The sequence below is a fragment of the Zonotrichia leucophrys genome, chromosome 1 (assembly GCF_028769735.1).
Source record: "Zonotrichia leucophrys gambelii isolate GWCS_2022_RI chromosome 1, RI_Zleu_2.0, whole genome shotgun sequence".
Lineage (NCBI taxonomy): Eukaryota > Metazoa > Chordata > Aves > Passeriformes > Passerellidae > Zonotrichia > Zonotrichia leucophrys.
This window is the reverse complement of record NC_088169.1, coordinates 10,161,103-10,181,475: the sequence shown is the minus strand read 5'-3', so window position 1 is coordinate 10,181,475 and position 20,373 is coordinate 10,161,103. Positions and strand designations below refer to the sequence as shown.

The 20,373-nt window shown below is 39.7% G+C and overlaps 1 long non-coding RNA gene across 2 annotated transcripts; it reads right to left on the bottom strand.

Moving 5' to 3' along the window:
• Positions 1-1,704: 1,704 nt before the first annotated feature.
• On the bottom strand, positions 1,705-19,413 carry LOC135444250 (uncharacterized). Of its 2 annotated transcripts, none has more exons than XR_010439193.1 (3): positions 19,144-19,413; positions 16,366-16,480; positions 1,705-2,624 (listed from the first exon to the last, which is right to left on the bottom strand). It is a non-coding gene; the product is annotated as an uncharacterized LOC135444250 (long non-coding RNA). The 2 variants fall into 2 exon arrangements; XR_010439197.1 differs by lacking the exon at positions 1,705-2,624 and adding an exon at positions 14,028-14,493 and having other exon boundaries at positions 19,144-19,390.
• Positions 19,414-20,373: the final 960 nt, after the last annotated feature.

The following is a 20,373-nucleotide window of genomic DNA, read 5'->3' as shown; positions in this document are numbered from 1 at the left end:
ACAGGACCTTTGTTTTACCTATTAAATTGTCTTTATCTCATTCACCCTTCCAATTCTCTCACCCATCCTGTCAATGGGTGGCTCTGTGGGACTCAGCTGCTGGACGGCATTAAACCTTGACAGAGCATCTGAGCTGATTTCCATGATGGAAAAAGGAGTAATTCCTACTGCACTGTGAAAAGCAGCTTCTCACAACATCTAAGTAAGCCCTCTTGTGTGAAAGCTGGCATTTGATTGCTGTCTGCAGTTTCACAGGTCCCTCCTTGGGGAACTCCTAAATTACCCTAATATTTTGGCAGGCATGACAAGGACATTCTCGAGGTAGAGTTTTAATTAGGTCACATAACAGGACCAATAGTAGATTATACAACAGGAGGGCTGCACCTTTCTATGTAGGTACGTGATCATAATGTTAGAGTAAGGACTATTATTTCCTTTATACATCTTATTTATGTTTGCCGTTGCTATCTTGGTTGCAAATATTTTCTTCAGACTAAAATCTGACTGACAGACCTACAGCTTGGAAGCAAATATTTACACTGCATGGAGAGAAAAAAATCCAACCTGCACTAAGGTGCTTTGTTTTTTCATTCATTGCATTCACAGACAAAGAAAGTCAGCTTCCATTTAAAACAGTGATCTAAAATGATGTCTCTCTGGGGAAGCAAAGGAAGATATTCATAAAGGTTAACATTAGCCTTGGGAAGAAAGTCTGCTCTATTCCCTTTAAGGCCTGAAGTAATGAAGGCTTCTCCACAGGATGATTTGAAGCAAGAGACTAACTTTAGGGATGTTGAATCCAGCCCCCTGCAGTAATCTCCCTCTCTGCTGCCTGTAGGCACTTGAAGGCTGCAGAGAGTCTCTCTGAATATGCTTCCTAATGTTCTAATAATGCACTAATAAAAGACAACATCCAGTGCTGGAAGAATTAAGCCTTTGCAGCAGTTACAAGGGTTTAAGAAATCAACCAAAAAAAAATCACCCCTTTTTCTTCCTTTGTCTCAGGTGTGGTCTGAGAACCTGCCTCACACAGCACTTGCCATGCTCTCACTCCCAGCAGATCAGGCAGTGAGGACTTGCCCAGGTTATTGATCCTCAAACATCCATTCCCATTAGCTAGCTGGATATTTGTGGGAGAGGGAACGTATCCCAAAGTTAATCATGTCTGCCAGCTTGCTTGCCTATAAAATGACAAAAAGGTGGCTCAGTTTTTAGTATTCTTAAAGGAAGAGCCAGATCCCAGAGGAGTGGAGCTTATCGTGGCAGCACACACTGAGGTCCTTTTGAGGAAATGCTCTGAAAGCTCTTCCTAAGCCAACTTACAGAGTGTGACTCGTATTAATTCCTGGGGATGTTTTGTTCAAGAGGAGTATCTATTCAAGGAACTCTGCACTTCAGAGGCAGGAGCAGGCTAAGCTTCCTTCAAAGCACTCTGCTGGGCTGTAGAACATAACAGCAGGGCTTGTGACATACGTGCATTTTCAATTCCAGTCTCATAATTGTAGGAAAGGACTCGCTTTTAATTCTTTGAAGGTAAAGCAGAACAGAGCCCAACCCATGTATTTTCCAGCTTCAAGGTACTTAAGAGCTTTCTCTTTTTCATGTATTGTTTTTGTTACTGAAACTATCAATTCTCCTTTAGCCCTAAGCCACTGATTCTTTGTGCTTTGAATGTAAAATAAGGGAAAATCATCAAATTATTTTGACTGGTTGATCAAAATTTTATTTCCCTGAGTCCTGGAGTCTTTTCCTGACAGTAAATTGCATGTAAAAAAGATTCTAATATCCCTCATTTTCAGATATGGTTACACAAATAGTTTTAGGTTAATACAGATGGCAAACAAATGCTACAAATAATAATATCTTAAACCATTTCATGAGATTAGTGTTCCTCTAACAAAGCAGAACACAAGTATTGCACAGCACTAACAAGTAAAGCTGAAAGACGTAATCAAACATTCTGGGCTATAATTGAGGATTTGGGCAAAGCAGGATTAACACATACTTGCCTGGTGAGTTGCAGAGTCAATTACAGCTCTTCTGAGGGAGCTGCTCCAAATGGTGACTGGAGAAATCTCTAGACCATGGAGAACTGTAGGATTTCATGACACCTTAACTACATAGAAACCGTGAAAATCTAAGGAGAAGCAGAATTCACATGACCTTATTTTTTTTCTCTGCAGCTTTAGCAAATCTCCAGTGAGAGAATGCTGATAGTACTGGGTCATGCAGAAGAAGATCTGCCCTGGATCAGACCCGAGGTCACACCTGGCTCTGTTTCCAACAATATACATGCTGATTTCTGGGAGAGAATAAAAGCATATTTTGCTACTTCCCCATTGTAGCCTGACCTTTTCAAACAGTTTTCAAATCAAAGGTGGTTTGCATTTTTTTAAATTCAGATGTGGATTCCAGATGCTCAGGAAGGTTGGAGGAGTTGTCTAGAGTCCTTGACTTCATTTAAACATTTGTGGTTTCTTTGATAGCAAGGCCACAGATGTTGTTACAAATTGTAAATCTGTGAGAAAAAACGGTTGCTCAGCTTAGATCTCTTCATTATGTTATGCAGGCACTGACATCCCTTCATTGACCATTTAACTGGTGCTCCAAACTAACTTTGACACCTGTAGTTAAAAGCATAAAAACAGACTAAAGTTTGTACAGTAAGTACCCACTTTCTGTGGAAACAAATCTAGTTTGTGAGAAAATAAAAACTAGGAGTTTAATTAATTTTCATTTTCCCTGGAGGTATGGTGGGAAGGGAGGAGACTTGGAAGGTAAAGGAAGAGGATGAAAATAATTTCTCAGAGTTATGGTGAGCTAACCACAGGTATAGTGCTCTACACAAGGTGTGCAGAGTTTGTGAGAGCAGCTGACCCAACCCAAGCCTCGTTTGCAGCAATATCCATCCCTGGCTGGCCTCAGCTCTTGGGCTCAGGAGCTCACCTCTTCCTGGGTGTTGGTTACAGCAAGGAAATTTCTGACCTAGCACCACAGACACCAGCCAAAATCTGTGCTGGAATCTATATTGCAGCACAATACTCCTCATAATTGTTACTTATGAAGGGAAGGGTGAAGAGATTATCTTTTTTTTTTTCATAGAGACTGAATGTATCTGAAGAGTTGACATTATTGCCTGGAGATATTTGTTTCACAAGAAACTGTGAACAAATCTTATTAATTTTTATATTTTACTTTCCATATATTATGTTGAAGTGAGCTGTATTTTTTAGAATAAACATACTTGTTAAATATACATAAGCTCTAATAGTTACTGATCCTTCTCAATCTTTTTTTTTTTCAGTAAAAAACAGTGACTCCATAAAAATAACTTTAAAAACATCTTTTAATTTTATTTTTCAGGTAAAAAAGAAAAAAAATATCTATTTCTACTGTAACAAAAGAAAAAAAAGGAGCATGCACCACATCTAAATCTAATCTTGTTGCAGTGAAATCAATTCCACAAACCACATTTAGATTGTTCCTTTAGTTTGTGGATTTAAATTGCTTCTAAAATCTCATTAACCAAACCCCTGCATGGAAAGAGCCTGACTTTGCTATGACAATAGGAGGCTGCTCCCAACCCATATACACCCTGCACAATCATTTTCACACCTCATGCTGCAGAGATAAAAAAGCCCTATTTTTGGCAGACATGATCTGAACATTGTGATGACCTTAAATTTTGGGGCAGCTTTAAAATCAGAACATGAATGTGCAATTTTACATTAAAAAAGTACACTAGAATAATAAAATTATGTATGCAAGTGGTTTATTCAGGATTACTATTAATTTTTCAGGAATCCCTCTATGTGGATTAACTCTACTTGTGTGTTTCTTACCTTGAAAATTTCTCATGTGGCTTCTTTGCAATCAATTTCAATATTGGTTTCTGTGTTTTTGACTTGTTTGAGATATTAAAAGTATGGGAAAATTTATATAAACCTTGCACTTTTAAAATTGGGTATATTCTCATTCTAATTGTAGAAGGCAGAGGCCTCAAAATCCAGTATACAATTAACCTTCATACATGTAACTAGTAATATATATTTCTAAGGTATTGCAGAAATTCTGTCTTTAGGAGAACAATTATTTTCTGTTGTGCTGCCCCCCCCCCCCCAAAAAAAAAAAGAAAAATAATTATTTCCCACATGAAAGTGTCAGCTTTAAAATATAAGTAATTTGGAAGATTCAATGAGATCCAAACCAAATCTCGGCCTTCTCTTTTGGTTTTTTGTTGGATGGTATGATTGCACAGATAGTCACAGTGTCTTTTCTGATGGTTTGTTGCCTTGGGTATTTATTCCTGTATTGACATGATTTAGAATTGCTGAAGAACAACCAGGTGCCTTATGCCTAGATTGTGCAAATCTACAAACCTTAAATCTGAGAGATTATCAACATGTTTTAAGATTCTACACTGTAGCTGTATGCCAACAAGAAAATATAGTTACCTTTAGAATAACAGTATTTGGTTACAAAAGTGTGATTTCTAATAACTTCTTTTTCCTAAAAGATAAAAGATAATATTTGTACTTTAAAGAGAACATAACCCTGGACTTTCCTATATATTTATTGAAAGTTCTTTGCTTGTAATGATAGTTTACCCTTGATTCGTATATTTTAAATAGCAATAGAACATGCAGAGCTGCATTTGGGGAGAAGATATCAAGAACTAAAGCAAAGGCAGAAGAGTTCTCTCTATGATCTCTGCAGGAGTAGTATGTCAAAACTGAAATGACTATTTAATGAATAATTCCATGAAGTATTTTTAGTCTTTAAAATATTGCTTTGATAAATGAGTGCAGCTCACTATAGGTGTGCACCAAGAAATAGGTTCCATTCATCTGCTCTTTCATCTTTTCTATCTGGTGTTCACAGCCTCCTGTATGTTTCACAAGCCAGATTCACATAGCATTTGAGCATAAATTAACTCAGAGCTTCCCGACAGCCTCTCCTGTGTTACTGCTGGGCTCCATCTTCCCATTCTTCTCTGGAAGCTGCTAATTTCAGCTCTCTGCTCACATTCCTGTCCTTTCAGGTCAATGTGGATCTCTGCTGTCACATTCTGCCTTGTCCTTCCTTGAATATTCCCTTCCAGAATGAAGCCATGGACGTGGAGTTTTCTTAAGGACTCTGGTCCTAGCCCTTACTGCAAGATTTCTCATCCTACTGCAAAGTCAGATCCTGCCTCTGACCTAAGAAACAGTCAGATGTAAATCTGACTGTCTTAAACAACACTTTGACAATCTATTGTCTTAGACAATATTATTGATGAACTAGCAAAAAGAAATTATGAGTCCCTTAACACTGCTTTAAAAAATGGCTTCACGTAGCAGAACCAGTGGTGATGGATTGCATTACAAAGCAGTGTGTGTGTACACAGGAATTTTAGAACTGGAGGAAGTTTTGAATGTTGTCAGAATGATTTTTGACACAGGGATCAGGGGTTACAAAACTCAGTTAAAATCCTCTGCAGGGCAAGGAGTTGGACTGGATAATCCTTCTGGGTCCCTTCTAATTTAAGAGATTCTATGATTCTATGAACAGTTAACAAAAGGATGGTGAGTAATTGTGAGGGCTATTTTCTCTGTTCCCTCTACCTGCTCAATAACTAGATCCTGAATATGTGCCCTGATGAAAACACACAGCTCTGATGACAGAGGTGGTGAGAGACAAATCTCTGGGAAACACAAAGGAGTGGTCAAATTATCTCCAGGTCTAACACAGTTGTCTGGTAACCCTCCAGGTTACTGCATGGACTACTAGGCCCAGTCTAAGAATGGAAGGGGAGGGTTGAGCCCAAGAAGAAAGAGCTGTAAAACAGCTCTATAAGTAGCAGAAATTGGATGAAATGTGGAAAATTACAAGGGGGGAAAAATTGCCAGAAACAATAGTCAGAATAGTTTCCCAAGGTACTGGCTGAAGACCTACAGGTTTAAACATATTGAGGTAAAATATACAAATTTAAATACACTGTTTTCAGTCTCTCACAGGTTCCTTCTGCTGGGTTCTCCTACATTCTCATCCTTCCCTCTGTTCCTCCTCTGTCCCTAAACCCACTGCACACCCTCACTTGCCATTTGAAAGCACTCCAATGAACACTAAGTACCACCAGCACCTGCCACATTTTGTTTCCTTTGTCTTCTTTTCCGGGATGGGAAGATCTCTTGCAATTTATGCGTTTCCATCTAAAAGTAATGACTTGCAACATTCTTATTCTTTCCTAGGTTTGAAAATGTAAAATAGGAAGGATGTTATTTTTTTCTCATTTTACATAAATGCATGCATATTGATTAGGTTGAAAGTGCATCAAAAGAACAAATAAAGGAGAAAACAGAAGAGGGAGAAGGAAGAACAATTGTTCTATTACATTGACATATGCTTTCTGCAGCCACAATATTAGCAATTGCTGTAATAAGGGTTTCTCTACCTGTATAGGGGCCTTACTCTGATAGATGTAAAAGCATGAAAAACCTCAGAGAACAGGATTCTCAGGATGGTGTCCCAAATAAAAAACTAGTTTCAGATATCTGAAATTGATTTTTTCTTCTTTTAGGACTTTCAGATCTCTACATCTATTTAACTCATATTGATGGTTCCACATTTTCTTTCCACTGCCTAAATGAGATTTTCCACTGATATAACATTCAGAGAAGCCCATTTTTTATCAGTGCATATAGAATCTCTTTTGCATTTGAAAAACCGTGCTAATGTGCACAGGATGTATTATTCATATCACACCAGCTGTAATTTACATACCTCAGGAAAAAGGATTCACATTCTGGGTTTTCATTGGTTGCACAGACAATACTGATAATGCTCACTAGACTTGTGTGACTATCTTAAAGTACAGTTGTTGGTCACCATGGAAATTTAGTGTAGCTAAATAATCTCACATGTCTTTACACATTAGTATAGTATTCCTTATACTGAGCAGCAATATTTCCTGAGCTCTTGGCAAATGCTGTGATAATAATATTCACTTAGTCAGAAAGAAAGAGCAAAGGGTATCATTTTAAGAACAGACACTTGCAGCAGGTAGGGCTGTAGGGCTCCTTACATATTTCCATAATGGATCAAAGTTTCATAGTTTGAAAGCAAAAGAATATTTGCCTTCTATCTTCCTAAATTAATTCTGAAAATTAAATCTGAAATTTGAAATTAAAGATGACTGTTTCCAGCTTTGATTATGAAAAATTATGCCACAAGAACTTAATAAGGTCTTCCACAAGAACTACAAGACAATACAATTCTGTAGCCCTAATTCAGTTCCACTGGAAATTTTAAAAATTACAAGACTCAATCTTTTTCTTTCAAAATGAGTAAAGGCCAAACAGAGGCTCAAATGTAGCAAATAAAATTGCTATCACAAACTGAAATGGAAACCAAGAAAAAAAACTCTCAGGCCAGAAATAATATTCCACTTTTTCTGTAGCCATATAAATAAATTCCAAAGGAGAAAACTGTCATAGCTCTTCCTCTTCCTCCTCTTTTAATTAGTGAAGAGTACAAAGCTGCTCTTGGGCCTTAAAATGCTATAAAGGAACATACTGGGATTCATTACAAGAGTTTATCATAAGGTATTTCTCACCAGAAAAGTTCCTATGCCATCAGAGATCTTGTTTCTCCTTTCCATAGCTCTAAAATGCTGGAATAGACAAGGACCTTTCTCTCTGTAGGCTTAGCTCGAGCCACAGACAATGTGCATTCCTCTCCTGCATCCCACTAGGCACCTTCAGGTCAGAACCTTTCCCTGGAAGTTTGCAGCAGCTCTCCTGCTCTCTCAGATGTGTGGAGTTGCTGCTGCCGCCTCCTCTTACACATCAACACCTGCTTTGCCTCTCAGGAAGGGCTTTGTGCCTTTTTCTGCCCCTTGGCAGACTGACAGACACTCATTTTCCTCAAGGAAAATGTTCATTTAAGAGGTCTCCACGCCAGCTCCTACTGCATCTCAGCAGCTCTCTGACTTACACTCTTCTCTGCTCATTCCAGGCTTCCTCATCCTTGCCTTCCCTGCCCCTCTTCCCTATTTCCTTCCCTGCAGCCATCCTAACTCTGTCTGATATTCTGGAGTCTGATTTTGAACTCTACACTTGGTTATATATTTTCAAGAAGTAAGCAACAGTGACATTCTGAACTCAACCCTTTTGTGAATTCAAGCTAAGCCCAAAAGTCCATCCTGCAAGCTGCATATCTGTCACCCAAGCTCCTGCTGCTGCTTGCTGAACACTCCTCTGCTGTCTTTGTTATTCTATAGAATAATTCTCAGAAACAATCTGGTCACTATCAATCAAATGCACTTTAAATGCAGATTTTGCTGTTCAGCTTTAGAAAACCAACTAGTATCTTCAATACCATTCAAGGCTTACCTCTTTTGCCTGAATTCACACTGTATTTGATGAGAGGTAGATGAGATCTGAGCTCCCTGTTTCCTGATACTATTCTTGGCTCAATAGATTCTCTTTTTGCCAGGACCTGTAAGTGTGAAACCAGATGTTCCCTGACTAGAAACTAATGCCCTTTAGCAAGAATTGTTTCAGGCAGTAATATCTAAAAAAGTGGAGAAAAAAATGTGCTTCTGCAAAGACCTTTAAACAAGAACTCATCTAAGTCAGAAATCCTTCCCCTAAACCACCTGGTCCTGTTCACTTGAAAAAGTTTCCCTTTTACACGTAGGTTTTAAGGTATCATTTATGTCACTTAAGGATTTTCAAAGATCAGGCACAGAATGCTGTCCTTAATGAGTGTTGACACTGAAGACAATGGATACAGAATGTTCCTGCAACTTCCTGTGGCTGCACAGCTTTGTGGGGAAGGAGCCTTGGTCAGAAAGCAGGTGCTTGTCATTTACCAGATTCTTCTTCATTTAGGGGATGAGCAAGCTACTAAGCAAATCCAGCTGTAAATTTAAATCTATCATATTGACAAATATTAATACAGCCTTGCAGCAAGTACTTGCCAGATTTTTTCTCTGACAGAATATGTAGAACTGTCTACCATCATTTGTTATTCTGGCATAAATAATTATGGATATTTGTGAGTTGCTTTCAATTCCCAATCCATTTAGAGGAAAAACTATCATAGTTGAAATGAAAGAAAATGCTGGCCTTGTGAGAGTTTCATTCACTGTACTGCAGAAGAGTTTATAGAAGTTTATACTTCAATAGGGTCTTCTTGCTCTGCACCAATGACTGGAGCCTACTAATAAATTATTTAAAGCTAATACCCAAAAAGCATCAATAGAACCTTTTAATGAACCCACTCAGATTACTTTTTTCCCAGTTATCTTGACAGGGGAGTTGAGTTTAAGCAATTTACACAATGTAATGCTATCAGACAATTTACACAATGTAAGACTATGAAGGAAATGTGCTGTAGCATATCTTGTAGGACTAACAATCTCAGTTGAGATCAGCCTTCTCTAAGCACATTGCTGTCAAATATATGCTGCTATTTTTAAAGTGTGTTTCCACAGTACAGAAGAAACATGTTAAAGAGAAGCATCCAAATTTCCACATTACAGAAGATGACCTAGGAAATTCTACTGCAATAAACAAATATTGCTCCCATTGATATAATCAAGTTCCTCTCGGTGCAATCATGTTATTCCAGTTTTATACCTGTTTAGCCAAAATGGGAATTGGCCTATTTATCTTCTCCAGGCTAATATTCCTGCAAACTGCTCTATGCTCCTGTATAAAGCTGGGATATTCATAGCAATTTTCATAAACACTCACTGCACTGAATCCTACAAATCCTTTAGAAAGTGCTGGTGTCAACTTATATTTACAGTCAATGCTTGTGCCACTGGAGTGCAGGGTTTTTCTAATCATTAATACAAAACTGATGAGACAGTGAAGAGCCGATATGATCAGTTTTTCCACACCATGCTTTTCCCACTGCCTATTTAAGATCATGAGGAATATTTTTGCTACAACCTCTGAATGCTTTCAAGCAACATTAAAATGAGGGTTTAAAAGTGATTGATCTAAAGTCCTGTATATCCATGGTGGATACACTACTTTTTCAGTGTCACTAGTTTTAGTTACAATGTGATGGCAAACAAAGCAAAAGAAACTTAGAGGAAAAATAAATAATATAAAGGGAACATGGATTTATTTCTCAAACTATCCACAAGTTCTGCCATATAGAGGCCTTGGAAGGAGCACACATTCTTGGGAATTTGAATCTAAATTAAGGGAAAAAGGAAAAGGTACATCTCTTGTATCTTAAGTCCATCAGCAACATCTTATCCTGTCTTTCTGACCCACTGTAGGTACTAGTTCCTATTTTGCAGGAAAGCTGATACAGACTCTCATGCCATATTTCCATCACTGTTTTTATTCGTGCAGATAAATCCTAGTACTAAAGGGGAAAAATTATGTCAGCTTTAAGTTTTTCTAAACAAGCCTGAGTAGCAGGTAGTTTTTATTTGATACTTATTTTGGATTCATGCAGCTCTGCTGAAAGATGTATTGCCATGACACATGAGGACACAAACACTGTGGAGTACCAGAAGGAGCAAAAGCAATGAGACCTCACAGTATCATTTTTACAACGTGGTGAAGCATCCTGACAGCAATCTAAGGACTGAACCATTCCCAAGCTATGTCAGGGACCAGCAGAAGCAGGTGGCTCTGAATGGGATCTCAACAGACACTCTCATGGAGTTTAGGAACAGATTTATCTCAGGGACAGGTGTTTCTGATCACCTCTGGAAGCACCTGTGTTTGTCCTGTTTTCCTGGCAGAAATTTATCAAATCATTATTTCACAGGTTCCTCAAAGGGCTTTGTATCATCCTGAAAGAATTCCTGTGGACCAAAGCATTAGTTCAGAATGAAAAACTGACTATGATAAATGCTTCTGCAACAAAGTAGTAATGACTTGCAATGCACTGCAGTAACAGTTCAAGAGCCTTATCTCAAATTCATCTGAAATCAGGCTCTGAACTAACCACTGCTAATTTGTGTTGTATCCTTGTGGATGTCATGGACAATCTCATGAGACTTCTACTGCAGCTAAGCAGTAATTTAACAAATATTTAGAGAGTATCTTAGCCTAGTGAAATTATTTCATATTTATCATAACAACACAGATCATAATGGACTCGTGATGTCACTGTCATATGTATTGATGCAAAAGTTCCATTAAAATGTTGTTATATCATAGCATTATAATAAATTATCTGGAGTAGGAGAGTGAGATGGCATTTTGAATCTGTAGGACATTGTATTTTCATACAGCATCTTTATACCCTGAAAAAGCATAGAAAAGCTTATTTTCAGAGAACATCAGCTGTAAAGCAGCACCTATAGGTAAAATATTTATTAAAATAGGATCTCTATTACACTGAGATTAAATCTGATAAAGAACAATTTTTGCATTTGTTTTACTTTTGCTAAAGGAGAAACAGAGTGCTTGGAGAAATTATTAACCTGTTATTCAGAAAAGGCTTGAATCTCATGTCAAACCATTCAGAAATTTTTAGGTTCATATTGTAGCATGTAACTGTAGTGCTGAGAGAGTGTAGTTCAATAAAGTCTTATTTGCCCAGAGGCTAAAAAATTCCCTCCCTGAGACATGAACTACAAGCCTATGTGTCGGTTTAAGAAACCTATCTCCTTTTTTATGTTTTTACCATTGGTAAAGTTTCCTTCTCTTTGTTGTCAACTCTACAGTGACTTTGCAGTTTAGTTTTGTACTTACACCTACAAAAGCAGAGCCTGTTTCCACCCATGTTCTTCTACTCAGGCCTGGACAGCTGTCATCTCACTGCAGATGACAAAGACTTGAAAACAAAATCCAATTAATTCCCAGGTAAATCATTGTGAACTGTTAGCAGTGAGTAACTGTAATTAGTGAGCAACTGGGTGAAGCATGAGAAATTCTAAGCCAAACAATTCAAAACACTACTTACTGATATGTATTAATCAGTGGAAAATAAATTATGAGGTGCATATAAAATAGGGTAGGAATCAATGTACAAAGGAGAGGGCTCCACTTTAGCATGGTGCCTGTTGCAGTCTCCTGTCAGGAGTCCCTGATCCTCTGCCAAGGGATATTAACTTCCCATTCCTCACCACTGACCTTACTACCTCTGACCTCTCTCATTCTTTGTACTTAACCATTTCTCCATTTATCTCCTCCACTTTCTCCTGTGGCCAAGAAGTATCTTGTTTCTATCCTGGCTATTAATTCCCTTTATTCTCCACCGCTTCTCTGGTAGCTCATTTTTCTTCATCCAATTATCCCCTTCATCACTGTCTTGCCACAAGTAGCCACAATCTTTCTTGGTTTTGATAATCTGCCACCTTGGCAAGCCTGAGAAAGATCAGGGCTGTGATATTTCTCATTTTTCTCTCCATTGATCGCAGAGGAGTTGAAGCTGCTGGGAGGGGGGATCCCTTTAGCTGGAACTCAGACAGGCAGCTGCCATGGCTGTGGTGATCCTGCAGGGACAGATTGCAGTGATGCAAGTGACAGCTGCAGCCACCGTGCCAGCACAAGTCAGTGGAGGTCACACTGGGAGGAAAATCAGAATTTCACTGTTGTTGCTGAAACTCCCATTAGCCAGCCTGGTTATCAGTGCAGGCAGACACCAGTGGGGTGGAGATACACACCATCTACCACAGGCTGAGGACTTTTTGGGAGAGCTGCCTGCATTTCTGCCTCACTCTACTTTTCTCAAGTATGAGCAAGGAAAAAAATGTCTGGAGGCTGCAAGAATGCAGAAGGAAAGGCAGAGGTATCCAGCTCCCTGTCTCTGGCTGCAGAGATTGTAAGGCTGGGTAGGAGACCCTGCTGGTATGAGAGTGAGACAACCATAATCTCCAGGAAGAGGGGATCTGAAGCTTGAGAAGTCTTCCAAAGTTGTACTGTAAGAGAGAAGCAGCAAAATCCTAGTGGGATCTCCAGCCAGAGAGTCACAGCTTTAAAGGCCACTGGGTGACTTAGGCTGTAAATCCCTGGCAAAAGGATATAAAAACATGTCAGAGGAATGATCCAGACAGCATTTGTGTGCTGAAGAGAGCCCAACAGCACCCAGAGGCTCGAGCCAGAACAGGGAGATGTGTTTGTGGTGCCAGTGCTGCTGGCTCTGAAGGGTTTCTGTGCAAACCCTGCATCTCCAGAGGTGTAAGTGACCTTCCAAAGTCACAGCCCTGACAGGGGAGAGCTGGGGATGGCACCCCTCAGGTGGGATGACTCCTTGGTCACAGCCCTACCTGCTAGACCAGATTTCCCAGCCACAGTCACACTCTAATTAGTTCTGTTTCCTTGGAAACCCACAGACCCAATTACAGCTTTGTGGCAGCTCTCTAAGGCCAGCTCTTGGGATGACAAAAATATTCAAGGCCACCACCAGCCCACCAGCTAATGCTTCTTTTTTTTTCCCTCCCCTCTCCTAATTTTCTTTTTAAAGAAACATAAATGGCTCAGGAAACTCAGGTATTTGTTCCCTTCAAAAATCAATAGAAAAAAACCCCATTTGAATGCTTTTTGCTGTTGCCTTTTCTGGACAGATGATTCAGACATGTTCAGTAGGTAAGACCCTTTCCATAAGATTTGCCTTCTGTGGCATCTCAGTGTCAACATGAATGCGATTTGTAAGCTGAAGCTGGATAAAATTTATAGAGAAAGGCAAATCTCCCCCTGCCTCCCTTGTCTCAATCGCCTACAAATATTAAGCTTCCATAATGTTTCTGTGGATGCTACAGACAAGACATTTGAGGAAAATTACTGCTGGAATAAAGATATGGCTTTGATTTGACTACATTTATCCTGCGAGTCAAACAGCTCACACAGATCTTGGCAGCATTGTAAACAAGACATTAGCTAAGCAACAAAGCCAGGATGCAAATTTTGAAGCCTTGAAACTCTCAGGACACTGGACCCATAAGTCCTATTCTTGATAACACACACTAATAGTTTATTTGAAAAAATCCAGTAGATATTACTAATATGCACATAATGTCTGTGATTTGGGATTTAAGATTTCTGCTTGGAGCCTGTTGTATTAAAAAAATTCAAAATCAAACCTGGCACTTTAATCTTTTATAAACAGATTTTTCAGGAATGTTGTTTTGATTTAAAATGTTTACAAACTGGAGGCTTTCCAGCCATTACACAAAGTATTGGACACTATCATGTTCAGAGCAGCTACAAGTCACATCTGTGACTTTAGGGTGCCAGAGGACAGGAAATTTGCACTGTAATTTTGCAGAAGATAAGAAGCTATGATGAAAAATAGGAATACTTTTCCTTTTGGTTGTCTTGCTTTTCTCCTCCTGTTTTTCAATAGGAATTGGGGCACTGTGTTACTTAACTGATTCTGACACAATGTGGGTAGCATAAACTTGCAAATTTTGCTATTCCAGGCAAATTTTCCAGGCGGAAGAGAGTCAAATACAGTATCTGAGAAGTGAGAGTTTGAGATTATTTTCAGGAACAGCATCTTCATGTTCATGGCCCATGCCTTGAGATAAATTACCTGAAGCAGAAAGCAGAGTCAGAGCAGAATGAACAAACAAAATCTACTGAATCGAGAGTGCTGCCAATAGGGTGTGAAGGTCTGGAATAAAATTTCAAATTTCCAGTGTGATTTTTACACATACATGTAGCCTGTAACACTAGTGGCAGAATCCCTGCAGTTACTGAATAAATAGCAGCTGGATTTTTTTTTTTCTTTTGGTCCCAGTAAGGTATGCTTCAGATTAGACAGGGAAAGCAAGTCCCTTTTGGGAAGGACCATCTTTCATTTTGATGTACCTTTGAACACTGCATTAGAGAGTCTCTGCATTTATTCTTATAGCAAGCAATGATAGTCAACTAGACAGCCCTGTCTATGCTATTGTAAGTTACTAATTATTAAATATTTTTCCCTATTTCTATTCAAGATATCACTAGGCAAGGGTAGATCACAGTTATGTGCTCATCTTTTGCTGTTTTTGCTCTCACTCTGTGCTTTGCAGACACACCACCATCCCTGCACAGCTCTGCAGACTCAGCAGTGCCTTTAAACAACCAGTCAAGCATTGAGAAGGTGGAATTCCATCTGGGCAGGCTGTTTCACACTGACACCTCCTGAAACATGCACTAACCAAGAAAAGAACAGCTGAAGTAGCTAAAGACATGTTTCATTTTCACTTAAGAAAACACAGACATTAAAATAATGGAATTAATCCTCTCAGCCCCCTTATACCCCACATGACAGAGAGGCAAAATCCCCTTGATAGGAGTGCTGAAGGTATTGATGAAGATTTCTGTTAGGCTTTTTGCCAAGACAAGAATTTCAGCATGACAAATTTCCAACATAAACACATATTCTTTCTCACACAGTTGTCTTCCAACAATGGAACTGACCATTTACCCAAACCCAGCATTTCAGCATATATGCACACCATAGCTCTGAATCACATCACCACAATGTCACCCAAACAAACAGACTACTGTTGTACAACCATCAGGTAATAGCTCCCTGAAACACAGCAAAATTGGTATCAAACTAATTATTTGAGTGTGCATAATAATGTGAGTGTGCATTAAACAGGACATTGGAAATGTACTTCAACATGTATTTCTATTTATTCTGCAGGCACACAAGAGAGCCCAAGGGGTGAGCAAAACTCCTTATTTCCTAGTCCAATGCACATCTCCATTAGGAAGAAAGAAAGATTGGAAAGGAATGAATGGCAGAGGGGGAAAATAGCTGAGTAATGAAAAGTAGTGCTTAAAGATAGATAGACAGATAGATAATAAAAGAAACAGGAATGACAAGACAAGAAAACAAAAAAAATATCAAGAAGGAAAAAGAAGGAAAAAAGGTGAGCAAAGAGAAGCTATCTTATAGCATCACCTGCCTTAATATGTGGTAAGGAAGTCTGGCCTGAAAGAACAATCAAAATGCAAAATTTCCCCTGGAATCATGCCATGAGAAATGAAACAGAGATGTTCACTCTCACCCCCTGTTCCAGTACCCATGAACAACTTTGCACTAGAGTGATGAATGTGTACTGACAATGTCCCTTGGGATAGGGGGGCATCACCCTCAGTCTCCAAAGGAACACACAGTGGGACCTAGCAGCTTGTTTTGGGTCACACAGGACACCTGTGACAGAGCTGGAAACTGGCCCAGTCTCCTGGGTTTCAAGTAATGCTCTTAAGAAAAAAATCAGCTGTGGGGGGAGCACATCAGCTTGGGGACAGCAGGCACAGCGTTACACACTCCACTGAATCTCAAAGACACACATTTCTAGAAGATTGTTTTGTTAATGTCTGCACATCCCTAAACCAAACAAACACCTAGACTGAAAATTTCTGAACATTTTCTGAAACACCTACAGTGAAAATTTTCTGAACTTACCTTGCTCCTTCACAGGTGTTGGAGCCAGTGGGGGAGATGTGGATTTGGCAGACAGTGTAACAACTCTGTCCAACAGGAATCACTGGCCCAGGTGCAGTGACATTCTGCAGAGCTCCTGCAGTGTGAAAGGGACAGCAGTGAGCCCTTGTCACAGGCTGTGCCCAGGGCTGAGCCTGCCTTCTGCTAGTCCCATAATTGCCCTTCCAGTAGACTTCCCTTATTCCTGTGAAAATGGGCTCACATCCTTGACTCTGAACTCTTCCCTCCCAAAAGGCTGAATCAAAGCAATTGCTGATGGGATCCTCTTCAGGATCTGGCTCAAATGAAACATCAAAGTCTGGAAAACCACCAAGGCTTTTCCAAATTCTTCAAAGCTAGAGCTTTCCCCTCTCACCATCATCAAGATTTTATTCTTCCCAAATGATTTCTCTGCTTCAAACAGCAATACCCCTTCCTTTGTTGTGCTGTTCTTGTGGGGAAAACACAGGCAGATTCCTGCTTTTCCATGTAACTGGATTTCATCCATGGAGAAGCCTGTAGGCACAGGATGCTTTATTGGTCAGTCCATGAACTATCCCCTAGGACTGACCCCACTATTGCACTCAATTTTTGCTGGGGCAAAGTCTCCAGTCTGAATGAAGGGTCAGACCTTCAGGCATCAAATCAGGTGTTTTGGAGATACTGAATTATTGTCTACACCTGCTATATAGCTACTACAAATAGGGTGATGCACCTTACTCTGAATGAACTCTTATGAAAAAAAAACAGTTTCAACCTGCAAAGGAAGAGGCTCCCTTAGTCTGACACCTGTTCAAGTTGTTTGCCAGAGGGGGTTAATGAAAGAAGGGAAGGACCATGATGCTGCTGCATTTTGATTAAAGAAGTGGTACTTATAGTGAGATATGTTGTAGTGAGGGAGGACTTCATTACCAGAATGTAAGAGACAAATAATTTGAATGTAGACTTTTCAGTAGCTGTTTATTGAAAGGGGATACAAATGCCTTGTTTTTAATGAAATATGCTTCCTAAATTTTGATCAGTCTCTACTCTTCATGCTACCAAATTCTCAATTCTCTTCTCCCAAACCATCCTAGTGTTTTACAGTTTTAAACTACTTGATGGAGAATTCCCAAATACACAACCATTGTGCAGTGATAGCTTACAGAACCAGAGTTCACAATGGTCTGACAGATTTTTTTTCATTTGTTTTGGATTTAGAAAGCAGTATTTCAGGGTGGAAACCCTCAGAGCAAGTAAAACTTGCAGGGAAACTGAATCTGCAGTCTGCCAACCAATGATTCTTACTGGCACTCTTAAGTTTACATAAACCTCTCCCTCTATTTCACAGTAAAATCTGGTGATACAGGTTTAAAGAAAAGCCAGTATTATAGTCAGCCAACAGTTTGTAGCAGCCCTGTGCCTTTACCCAAAGAATATCTAGCTAGCTATGACTTATCTAATTTAGGAGTGATATGATCTGTTATTTTAGTCTGCTGTTAAGAACAACAGCAACTAAAGAAATAGAAAGTAGGCAAGAAACCAGATTTATATTGAGATCACTGTAGCAACAAGAGCATATTTCTAAGTACCCAGAGCCAAATAGCAGTTGGTACTTCAGGAGATAGGATTTTGTCCCAATGAAGGCTGGCATTGTGTCAAACTGCAGAAAAGTGCTGTGGTAGATAGGGAAAAAATGCCTCTCCCTGAGAGCAGTAACCTTGCCTCATTGTGCATTTATGAATTCCTTCTCTTTGCCAAGAGGGAGGAACTCTTGTCACCCTATAAACTCTTCCCACACTAAAACCTAGCAGTGGCTTTTCAGAAATTGTTCACTTTCTTCATTTCTCTCCATCAAACATAAAGAAAAATCAAGTTCTTTAAACCAGGCCAGATTGGTTTCCTTTTTTTCCCCCTAACATTAGTAAAAAAAAAATATCCCTCAGGAAATAGTTTTGGCATGTAACTGAACAGCTTAGCTAATTTTTTTCCTCCTAATATGGATGTAATTATGGACAATACAGTATGGTCTTATTGCAATCATTGTGATAGAACTGCATTTGCACAGTAAGCTGCTCTAAGACAGATTTTCTTGTATCACAGCTGCAGTGAGTGTCTTCTTGCTTAAAAATAATGACTTTTCAAATAATTTCTAATACTGGCTCTTGACCCAGAAGCATTTAAGGAAACTGACAGCAACCACAACCTCTAGCTGCTCTAATGTGAAAACTCTGAAAAGATAAAAAATAAACATAAAGGCATTTAAGGTCCCTTCTCTCTTAGCCCAGCTACTAAGTGGTTTTGCTGTGGATGTGTGTGCATGGAGCTGTGTGGTTACAGAAAATAACAAAGGTTGCATTAATCACCCCTCAATCCAAGCTGAAATTAGACTTGTGGAAATTTTTGGCTGTAGCTGTTTTTCTGCCTCTGTCTTTTAAGTACTTGTCAGGATATGGCACTTAAAATAGTTTTACTGCATCAGTGATCTGTTCTCCATGGATCTGGATATGCTTCCTCCACTGTGTGATATCCTCACCTTGTGAAGGCCTCCTCTTCAGTTTCCAAACATACAGATGGTAGCTAAAAGGTACAGAACTTTGGCAACATTTTTGGCTATTAATTCAGTCATGTAATGAATTTTACCCCTTTAGTGTATAACATTTCAAGTTGTCACTTCAGTAAAAGATATGGGGAAAATTGTTTGAGGAAGTGTTTTGGATTCAGTTTTTGTTGGATGAATGAGTCCTGGAATAAACCATGTTATCCCCATGATTACTTTACCTGTGCTAAGCAAATCCCTGGCTGATGGAGCACTCATGGCAGGTGAGAAGTTTGGAAGTGCTGAATGATGCTCTCTGACATCAGCAATCCTGCAAGGCAGCCAGCCCCAGTGGAAGATGAAAAGTGTGTGATGGCTTCAATGTTTCTCCTCTCTCATGCCTTCATATCTGGCAGCAAGGCAGCTCACACTCTCCTTGCTGAAATGAGTCACAGCCGGGGAATGACCCTTGTATAGAGGATTTCAAGCTGCCCCCAGAAGAAGCTGTTGTTCCAATCTCAATGTTTTGGCTGCTTGTGAGATGACAAGGCCTAGGAGGAATGAGGTCAGACCAGCTGTGGCTGAGTTGTGTCATGATTTTGCAATGAGTTCCAGCTGACTGATAAGGAACCATGAGCACAGCCAGAGCTTTTCCATCTCCTTCTCTGAGGCATGGCTCCAGTTTGCACTTCAGTCTGAGCCCAGTGGCCAGTGAGTTCCTGCTGGAGATGTCACCACTGGCAGCAGGAGCAAAGGAGTCTCAAGGCAGAAGAACAGCTCCTTACCTCAGGTGTTTTGTTGGATTTTATGTTGTTGGAGTATTTGGGTTATGCTAAAGATGCTTATAATGATAATACCAAATGATCCTCCGTTATATATGGACATGGAAAAAGCAATGTTTGTTCTATTTCTCCCTGGTCACCTAAGCTCGTTCAGTCCAGAGTCCAATGTATTCAGATTTCTAATTAGATGTACAGTGATTATGGTTTTAGGAGTTCCTGTTTCAGTCTGATGAGCATTATGTGAACCTTCAGCCAAAGGTTAAAGCCTTGCAGTCTGAGATGGGAGCTGGTAAATCTCCCCAAACAGTGAAAGCAGCCAGGGCTGGCCCTGGCCTCAGCTCCAGCTGACTGAACTAATGTGGGAAACTGGGATATGAGAAATTGCTGGATGTGACAGATAACAATGACAGGAGCTGGCAGGAGCTACTGCAGCACCATGAAGAATGGCTGAGTTTTACAGGTGGTTCAGGGGGAGTGATGTGAGGGATGGACAAACCTCCCTGAAAAGGAGCTTTGGGACCTTGGGCAAGACCAAGAGCAGCTTGATGCCCTCATCAGCCACATGAGATCAACTGTGCTACTAATGGGGTCAGGAATACTAACAGGGCTATGGATGTAGTAACAATAGAACTAATAATAAAAAAGTAAATGAGGCTGCGTTGTTTAACTGGGGAGGACTGGGGAAGAGAG